Source organism: Podarcis liolepis (assembly GCF_965112155.1).
Source record: "Podarcis liolepis genome assembly, chromosome: Z".
NCBI lineage: Eukaryota > Metazoa > Chordata > Lepidosauria > Squamata > Lacertidae > Podarcis > Podarcis liolepis.
Genome location: NC_139570.1, coordinates 29,908,446 through 29,919,432, shown reverse-complemented (window position 1 = coordinate 29,919,432; position 10,987 = coordinate 29,908,446).

Below are 10,987 nucleotides of genomic sequence, written 5' to 3'. Positions count from 1 at the left end.
TGCAGTGCGTTTAAGTTTATTGTGCCACCTTGATCATGGTTTTGACTATAGAAAGGCGGCATAAGTCCAGCATAAGTACAATAAAATAATGTATGCATGTGTGTGCTTACTGTTACAGGAAGCCAGCCGTGCTCCGCCAACATCACAATATGCCACAATCCTCTCTACCACTGCCAGTTTTCTGGTATTCTATGGACTCTTAATTCACATTGGCTGTTTTAGCATTGCCACTGCTGCTTAGGAATATTATTTTCTTTCTCTCCCTCTCTCTGCTGTACTTCTGCAAACTTTAGAGCTCCTCTGAGCCTGCTGAGACCTCCCTCTTGTATGTTGGTCATGCTGTCAGAGGTGTAGCTAGGGCTGCACATATGAGATGAATACAGGACCCTGCAGTCCAGGAAAACCTCAGATTTGAATGTTGTAAGTGTGATCAGAAGGTCCCAAACTACAAGCTGCCCAGCCTGCAACCTTGCCAGCTTCCAGCTCACACAACTCAACTCTCGACTCAGTCTTTCTAACTCCCAGTAAGTTGAGGGATTCGGCCCACTTATTTGCTGTCTGGCACACAATCACTTCCTTTCTTCCCTTAATGTACCATTACCTAGGGCAGGCATAGACAAACTCGGCCCTCCATATGTTTTTTGGGACTACAACTCCCATCATCCCTAGCTATCAGGACCAGTGGTCAGGGATGATGGGAATTGTAGTCTCTAAACATCTGGAGGGCTGAGTTTGCCCATGCCTGACCTAGGATTATCACCTCACCAGGAAACTAGCCTGCTCCAGGAATTAGAAGAGTCTCTGCATGCAGCCTACTGCCCCCACCCTGCCATCCAAACTCATAACACTATAATGATGTACATATACAGCTCTTCCATGTGAGGGACCCTGGCTGGGCCAGGATACACCCTCACATGGAAGAGCTCTATGTGCTCATATGACATATATGTGCTTATAGCTGTTTCACATGATGGGCTGGCAGTGGGGGTGTGGGTACCTCATACCTTGGTGATAACATGGCTATCCTACATGGTTCCCTTCGATATGTTCTTCATGAGGAGTCTCTGAGGCTCCCAAAATACAAAACTGGAGTTTGTGCCAAATCCTCCTAATGTGAACAATCTTTCTACATTTAAATATTTGGACAGAGATGCTTTGTCATTTCACAGCCTTATGAAGATGTTCATGCAAAGTGCATGAGAGAGAATTATCCCCTTTCATGTTTTAGTTGTCTGCTCTGTGAACATATAATTTTTCAGAAAAAATAATTTACTGCATTTATATCTGTCACAGTGGCGTCACAATGGGGGGGCAGGGTGGTGGTGCACCCCAGGTTCCCCGTGGGGTGCTTGTCCTGCCGCCCCAGCCCGGGCGCAGTGGTGCGAGCAGCCATCACACTGCAGCCACGAGCAGAGGATCCCGGCACCATCTGTACAGCGCTGGAACGCTGGCACCAGCAAACCGCTATGTAGAGCGCATGTACGGTGTTGCTACGTACAGCGCATGCATCATACATAGCGACACCGCACATGCGCCCTACGTAGTGATGCCCCGCCCCAGGTGTAACAACGCCTTCGTTCGCCCCTGATCTGTCATGGACTGGCTGTATGCAGAGGACCATGTAAGATCTGGACTCCCTCCATGCAGACTGAAGGTGACTAAACCATATTTCTTAAAGCTATGACAGTCTCTGCCATGTCTCAATTCTCCAAAGGAACACAGAACCTGGGTGAGTGCCTGGAACCCCCTGGAGTCTTGCCACCGCTCAGTAATACTTTTGTAACACTGGTGTCAGCAGTGGGATCTCTGTTTCCTGGAGAAAAGGTCTAGGAGCAAATTACACCTTCAGTCTGCATGGAAGGGCTTGTCCCCCATAGCAGTGCACCCCCAGAGCCAAGGCATCTCTCCCAGTTAGTCTGCTGCCAGCCTGCCCAAGGTGGATCCCAGACCTTCTTCTTTCTTCTCCCAGCAACCCTTGCTCGAAACTCTCTTTTCCTGTCACCTCATAGCCAGTTACCCTCACAACCTTCCAAACCCTTGTCTCTGTTTGCACCTCGGAGCAATGGGGAAGAACTGTTCTCTAGCATTGCCAATGGCCCTCAAAGGCCCTCTATTGTTCCTTAAGGACCCAAGCCTGGTCAGGTCATTTTGCATAGGCTAGCCCAGGAATTCCTCTGCAGCTTTTGTTCTACCTTCACATCCTAAATAATCAAAATCCTAGCATTTGTTGATTTCCAGGGTTTAGTATAGGGCTTTCCAAACTTGGCTCTCCACCTGTTTTTGAACTACAATTCCCACCATCCCTGGTTTAGGGAGCCCCCCCCCAAAAAAAAATTAGGTTTGTCATATTTCAAAACGCGAAAATACAGACACAACAGTTGTTGAGCTTTTTGCTAAATCAACACTTATGCCCAGGTTTTTGGGGACATTTTAGCCGTTTTCCGAAAATTCCGCTAGGATGCCATTTTCAACGAGTGAATCCTGGCTATGTCTGGGAAATTCCCTACCCCAAATCTATAACAATAGACAGAGATAGAGATATATTGATCCATACCCTGATCTGAATGACAGCCTAGACAGCTGCATTTATCCTTATAAAACTATGGAAGATCTGATCTCCCACCACCATCTCATCCAGGTTTGCCTTAATCTTGGAGCCTGTGGCTTGTCTGTGAGTAGCACTTCAGAACAGAATATGTTGTACTTTCAATCGCTCTGTTATTCTTCCTGCTTTTCTGGGATTCTGAAGAGAGCAAATTAGAGTATAAAGTTGCTTCTGCTTCTGTTTCTGAAGAGTAACCAAGAAATAATATTGGCAATAATTGCTAAGAAATAATATTGGCAATAAGATGCCTCTTCCCTGTCTCGGTGTCCTTCTGCCTTTTACACATTTTTTCTACTGCTCCTTTTGCAGCCAGATTTGATAGCGACATCTGATGAATTTTTAAAGGACCCATGTGAACATTTCACAGTCATCCACTCATGTAACTACTAAGCAAGCAATCATATACTCGCAGTCACAGAGAGCGAAGCGAACGGTTTGTATCATCTTGATGAGTAATTCAACCAGCATTACAGGAAAATAAGCCAAATCATGTCAAAACTAGGGTGCATTCCTCTTTCCAATAAGGAATCACTATGTCTGTGGAGTTCAGCACGACACCTTCATCTCCCTTGTTAAAATTACATCAATCACAAGATTTCTCGAAACCCTCTCCTGAAACAAATGGAGATTCTCTTGGAAGCTGAGTCGGATATCTTGGAAAGGGTAAATTCAAGCAGAGAGAAACTGCAGGAGAGAAAAAGTACAGCATGAAAGAGGCACTTCAGAAATTTAGAGTGGGAATCCACAAGAAGTTGCCTTATACCAAGTGAGATAGAATCATAGAATCATAATGTTGGAAGAGACTCTGAGGGTCATCTAGTCCAACCCCCTGCAATGCAGAAATCTCTAACCATTACACCACATTGGCTCTATAATTAATTAACTCATTGCATTCATATCCCACCTTTCCCCAAAGCTGCTCAAGTCTATACATGATTCTCTTTGTTCCAAGATATTGGGACAGAGCTTTAACCTCTTTTCTAATACCTCTACCCATTGTGAATCAAACCAGGTTACTCCCACATTCCTACCCAACCTGATTTCAAAAAGGAGGATGGCGGTGGAACTTCTAAACACCAGAGAAGTTTTGAAGACAGGCTGTTGCTTCTATGTCCAATTCCCGAGCCTCTCCAAAGTGGCATCTGGCTGCTTGCTGTTGACCGCTGGACTAAGATGGGCTTTTGAATTGAACCAACAGAACAACCGCCCCTGCAATTTAGGAAGCTGCTTAAATGTCACTAGGACCTGCATGTGAATAAGCGACTAGTTAGTTCAAATGATATTGTGCTGTCTGTGAATTATTAACTAGCCCAGGAATTTCCATTAAGGCAAGTTGATGACTCACTTTCCAGGAAACAGCACTGCCCCCCCCCCCATTCTCATTCAAGCATAGCATTGTATACTTCCTTCCAGATGGACCTCTACTCTAATAGCTAGTTAATTGATTCCTGCTCCATTTGCCATCTATAATTAACAGCAGCCCAGGGACAGCCAGCTTCTCAATTAGCTGATAACAAGTATGCCTTGGCCTTCTGGCCTCATTGGTCAAAGGCAGTGCTTTTTTGTAACATGAAGTTGTTATATTAAGTGCCACACTTTTACCAATTTAGGGGGGGAAATGTGCCACTACTGCATATCATTAAGAACCCCCAGAAAAAAGGCACTGGACAAAGGTACAAGACTTTTATTGTACCAGAAGTTACAGCTAGCGATGTAACTGGTGATGTCATGTTACTTCATCCATTTTATTGCGAATTATTGAGCCCAACCCACTTTCTTGTGCAGCATTTTGATTCTCTTTAACAAGATTTCATTATTCTTGAAAACTTCAGTGCCTGTTTTGGTTTATGTAATTTTGTGAAGTCTTACTACTTAGATCACATATGCGTATGCACAAAGGGAAGCTAACCTAGCAGGTTTTATTATTACAGGGAAAAGGTTTTAACTATTTAGAAAAGAATATGGTCCAGGGCATTGTAATCCCAAGAACATTCACTGAATCCCACTCAATGTGTGCTTGCTTCAACAAGGGCACAAAATCGTAAATTACATTGTGCTTCACATAAGCAATTTCAAAACAAAAACAAAAAAACATGAATTTGGTGCACATACCTAATCAGAGACTTCACCTGGAGTTTAGAGTCAAATGAACAGCATTCGAAGAGTACTGACTTGTTAAGCAAATAAAGACGAAAGGCCTAAGTACAGTGGTACCTCGGGTTAAGAACCTAATTCGTTCTGGAGGTCCGTACTTAACCTGAAACTGTTCTTAACCTGAAGCACCACTTTAGCTAATGGGGCTTCCAGCTGCTGCTGCGCAGCCAGAGCACGATTTCTGTTCTCATCCTGAAGCAAAGTTCTTAACCCAAGGTACTATTTCTGGGTTAGTGGAGACTGTAACCTGAAGCGTCTGTAACCTGAAGCATCTGTAACCTGAGGTACCACTGTATTTATAAATTGTGTCCTCCCTAAAAGAGTGTTGCAGTGAGACCTGGAGACCAACCTCCTATGTTGTGGGTGGGTTGGATTGGTTTGCCACAACACCTGATTGGTAGGTCCCTTGATGTTGGGTTCAATCTGACCAATGGGGTGCAGTCCAAATGGATAGAGGGACCTATTTCTACCTATGCACATGACCCAGAGCTTCCTCTTTCGGCTCGTGCATTCAGAACAAGCTAACAGTGTGTCCTCTGTGCAGCCAAGAGACTTACTTTCTACGGATCGTCTTGGTGATTTCTTTCCGTTTTTTAATTCCCCCTTTTCGTTATTGCCTTTTATTGTTCCTTTTTGAGTTGTCCTCTTCCTCTTTCCATCCCTTTCCCATCCTTCTAGAGGAGCTTTGCCCCTCTGGGGCTCCAGCCCCCGGGCGCTCCCGTTGTGGAGCTTGCCGCTGCCTGTTTATCTCTCCCTCACATTGCAGCGGCTGGTGTTCCGGCTCCAGCAGAAGCAAATATGCAACTTTGGGCAATTGTGATTGTCGCTGTATTAGCACTTGTTAAGTCCTTTATTGGTTTCATTGCAGCAAGAGTTCCCTCTCCTTGCCTTGATTGTGCCCCCTTTTGTTTTAGCTTAGTTGGGTATGTGTTAAGGGTGGGGGGGAAATCCCCGTTTCATTCTGGCCGCCATTTTAGATAGCAGGGACAGGTTCGTTCCTGACTACTTTTTTGTGGGAGCGCCATTTTGCCTTGGCAGGAGTGCCATCTTGTTGGCACTGGAGCACCATTTCAATGCCTGGGTCCTTTTGTGTGATTGTAATTAGTACCCCTATGCAAGAAGAAAGGATCGCAGTACCTATTAAAAGGAACCCCAGTCCTGCTCTCCCTTCCAAGAGGGTCATTAGAGGTCCCTCTCAGTCACTGAGTTCTGTGCCAGCCCCTGCAGTTCATCAGCCTATGATGGATCGCTTGAGTGCAATTATGGCCAATATTGGCTCAGACCCTGCTGCCATGGCTTGCTTCAATACAGAACTTGAGTCACTGGCCCAGCAATTTGGGAGGCAGCCTGATGTGCAGCCCGGCCCCTCAACATCCTCTACTGTTTTTGAGACTCATGGTCCTTCGGATGTGAGTGAAGGGAGTGAGGTTTATGATCCTTCTGGAGCTTTGCTGTCTCAATTTCAGCCTTCCAGAATACAAGTCCCAGCTAGTCCTAGGGGTCATCCTAGGAGTATGGGCACTATGTTGCCTTTCGGTCAGGGCTGCCTCGTTTGCAGTCAGCACCCCCAGGTTCTGGGAGCTCGGGGCTTCAGCCCGCACAGCATGTGGGAGGGGAAATTTTCTCCCAGCCAAGCTCCTCACATATTTTTAGTTCTGCGCAGGTTTGGTCTGTTCCTTCGAGGGAGGCGCTCAGTGTCCAGTCTGTGGAGGAGTATGTCCCAGTGCCTAGAGTCCCTTCATCTGGTGGCAAGTGGCAGAGGAGTCGTTGCTCCAAACGCAGAGCTAAGAGGTGCAGAGATTTGGATGCAGGCTTGGGCTCCCCGACCACATGTGCGTCTCCTGTGTGTCCAGACGAGGAATGCATTGGGAGGAGCTTCTCCCAACAGTGCATAACAAGGTGTCTGCGGAAGGCACACCTGTGGCGATGGCGGTGCAGCTGGGCGAGAATGATTTGCCGGAAGCTCCCAGCTTGAGCCTGCAGACCTGCATGCAGGAGGACTTGGAGGAGTTGAAGGCAGCTCTTCCTGGATCCAAAATCTTTTGGTTGCAGCTGTTGCAGCGACATGTGTGGCGTGTTAGCCAATGCCCAGCTGCCACTGAGATGGCCAGGAGGCGCGTGCAGAGTGCAGTGGCCAAGAAGGTTCTGGCCTTGGGCGGGACAGTGATCCGTCACCCAGGCATTACCTTCTGTGTTGCGTCCCTTTACAGGCTTGATGGAGTTCATCTGTCTGTGATTGAGATTGATTTATGGCTGACCTCCGTGTCAGTGGGGTTAAGGGATTGGTTACATGTCTGAATGGTTGGTGGTGAGCACAGGGCTTGTGTGGCGGATAGGCTCTGGTTCAGGTGATAGGGATGGGAGAACGCTCTCACCATCCCTATGTGAAGGGTATTCCGTTAAAGGAATCCAGGGACTCAACTGGTTTGGTCAACCCCTGAGAGGCGGTTGTGCCCGTGCCTGAGTCCAGGGGGGCATCTGGGTGGTGAACAGAGTCTGTTCCCGGCTTTTCACCTTCCCAGGTGTTCACCGATGGCTGACCTATGTGGTACCCTGGGTCAGCGCTGCCTGCAAGAGTAGGGGGAGCTAGTCGAACCAGAGCCTATACAACCACTCACTTGCTGTAATCAACAAAGTTGTGGCCCAAATTCTGCCAAAAACCAAAACTAAAATCTGAGTCATGTGTGAATTTATTTAGGGGGGAGGTCTCTGGGTCTGAACATGCAACATGTTGGGCCAATCAAAAGGCTTTCTACTGCTTGCCAGTCACAAAGGCTGATGTTGCAGGCTTCAGTCCCCTTCCCAGTCTCAAGAAGATGGGGAGAAGCTCTTTATTTCATAAAATGTATAAACCTCTTGATGTGGGGGGTGGGGAGAGAGACACAGTTTACAAAAATGATAAAACAAAATTCTCACCAAGACAATTAACAACAATAATGTAAGACTTATGAAAAGTTAAAATAACAATAGACTGGTGGATTTTTCTGGGGCTACTCAAGGGTACACAGTACCGGCACCCCCAAAAAGTGTGGCACTTACTGTATCAACAACATGGTGAGAATTGCCATCTTTTTTTCCTAAAAAAAAAGAACTGCAATAGACTAAAACCAGGTTGAAACTTGCATCAGCTTTCTAAACCGCTAGATAGGCTTATCTAAAAAGGTTTTTTTTAGCAGGCACTAAATAGAGTACAATGAAGGCACCTGTCTGATATTAATAGGCAGGGAGTTCCAAACTAGGTGCTGCCTCGTTAAAAGATCAAGTTCTTACAAATGTGGAACAGGAATTATGTGGCACCTGTAGGAGTTCCAGTTCCATTGATTGAAGTTGTAGGAACTGAGTTGCTGAATTCTGCACCATGCAATTGTCTATAGAGCCAGATATGAGAGAAGAGAGGAAGGTCCCAGGGGAAAGTCCTGTGATCTGCACCTCCCCAAGGGACATATTTTTACTTTTGTGCAGAAGTTTAGGCAGGCGTCATAGCAGGCATGTGTGTGATGAATGACTTCCATCTTCACTTTGCTCCAAAAAACAGAATGACCCAAGATCTTAGCTGTTGATTTAAAAGAAAACCATATCTTTGACAAAAAGGATCTGTTCCAACTGTGCAGATGGCAAGGGGAAAGGTTGGGAGTTGCACTGTAGCTTAAGCATCCTGTGATCTTTCCTCCATGCTTCACCCATGAGAAACATCTGACAACACAAGGCTTAACTGTAAAATCACTCTCTTGCAGAATCATGCAATGATTCAACGTTTCTGCTTCTTAAATGGGAAATTGATATAAACTGCGTTGATCATATAATTGATAGCTCACTACTGTGTATCAAATCTAACTGCATAAGAGGGTGTTTCGGAAACCAGCAGAGGTTGTTTTGAGTAGCTATTGGCAATTTTCAACCTTTTTAAATATGGGCTGAGGCCGTGGTCTGAATTCCAAAAAGCACCTTCATAATGTTGTATATAGTAGACATAAGTTCTTATACCTTATATAAAAAAAATCTTGAGAGGATGGTGTTCAGAATAACTCCTGCTATGACACACCACACTAACTGCCTCCAGCCTCCTGTAATGCTGTCACCCACTGTTGCACCATGAGGAAGACATTAATGTGATTTCCAGACAAAAGCAACCTGCTGTGAAGCTGGAGGGCAAAATAATTCTATTGATTGCACAGATCACCCCAGTTGCCTGCTGACAGTTGCTGGTCCCTTGGGCTTGTGTTTGCTAGGAGCCCAAAACAGCCACATCACCAGGTCTGAAAGCATTTGTGGGTGTGGAAAGTAGACAGAAAGCTGCAGAAAATTGACAGTCAGTGGTCCAATATTTTTGTGTGGATTGATGGGCCTGTGACTGCAGAAGGAGGTACCCAGTGGCGTAGCGTGGGAGGTGCAGGGGGGCTGGCCGCACTGGCCGCAACATCGGGGGGGCGCTCACACTCACAGCTCTCTGCCCCTAGGGCAGAGGGGGCGCAAATTACTTGCCTTGCCCCAGGTGCTGACAACTCACGCTACGCCACTGGAGGTACCTTAAGCTGCTGGTATAAGCTGCCTTCACTAGATGTGCAAAGAGACGTACTTCACTGTATAGTACGATCACATTTTGTGCACATACGCAGTTGAAAGCCACTGGTTGAAATTGCGCATGTTAAATGCAAGCAAGGCAAAGAGTTTAAATCAGAGCTTTCCAAGCTGTGTGTCTCGACACATTAGTGTGTCAGCTGCAATGTGTAGGTGTGTTGCATGATTGCTCCCTGTGCTCCTCCCAGGGCTGGAAAGCGGTTAGTTTAACCTCTAACTTGCTAGTAAAACTAAATTATTGTGTCGCAAAATGATGCATATCTAAAAAGTATGTCACCAACATGAAAAGTCTGGAAAGCTCTGGTTTGAACACTGTTTTTGCACCAAGAGAACTTGGCACAAAAAGAGCATTTAAGTTCTGGGGCTCACTTGGGAAGCAGGGCCTTTGTTGCACACTGGGTCTCAGATGCTCCGAGATCTTTTGGGAACTTGAACAGCTCAACGAGATCTAGGGAGAGCATCTTGGGGTCATGGTGCATTGGCTCCAGAAGTCCTGGGAGGCCCTGGTTCCAAAGGTTTGAGTATGAATTCCTATGTAAGATGTGATCATGCCATACTGCTTTTGGTGCCTGCTAAACCAAAACAATTTTTAGACAAGCCTACATTGATGCTTAGAAGATTAATGCAAGGGATGATCCTTTCAGTCCCCTAATAAAATATTTGAGGGGGCTACCCCCCCAAGTTGATGGGTGTGTGTCAAATGGTGTGTGCCTTGTGAGGGGCTTACCTGCCCTCCCCCTCAATATTTTATCCAAGCTGGCACCCCTGGGTGTGAGCCTCCACACAACGTTAGAAACTGAGATATGAAAGCTAGGAGCTAAATGGCTCCTTAAAACTAGGTTATAGAATGTCTAAGTGCGCTTTTTTATAACAAGAATACAAAGCTGAAAATGAATGAAATGCAGTTAAAATATTATGTTCATTTTTCACATGGTCTAGTCCTTCCCCTGCCTACCCCCTAATATTCTTAAGAGGGTCTCTTCTCCAGTCTTCAGAGAGTAGCTGGAAGTGGGGAGGCAGAAAAGGGTCCTCTGTTTCTTCCACTCTGCAGTTTTAATCTGAAATCTTAGGCACAGTACTGCGCCCAGAGCTCAGAAACCTCTCATGCTAATGAAATTCCCTGTCACAAAATGCGCCTAGAACAATAGGAGTTTCGAACACTGCCTCCATATTGCACCCTGAAATGGTGTTTTCTCCCACACTTCATTTCAAGGAAACCAAACCTGGGCAAACACAGGAGCCCCTGGAGTTTCTCACCACTCAGAGACTAGGGTGGTGCCTAACAGTATGTTGAAGAGTGCCTTCTTTGTCCCAGTGCTGCAAAGCAGACCTTTCTCAATCTGAGTTCATCCAGATGTTTTGGGCTACAACCCACATAGATCCAAGCCAGTTCTGCCGTTTTATTGTGATGATTATTGTGTTAATGTTGAAAGTGGGATAGAGGGCTCCTGAAACAAATTAGAAAACATTGGAAGAAAGGTCATTTGCACCAAACAAATTCTGCCCAGCATAGATTTTTCTGCTCCCATCTCATTTTGGATTGCCTTCATTAAAGATATGTAATTTAAAACAAGCAATTTCCCTAGAGTTTTTGGAATATATGTTCCTTTTATTTTCCAGAGTATAAGGTCACGAGAGTATATGTCCATG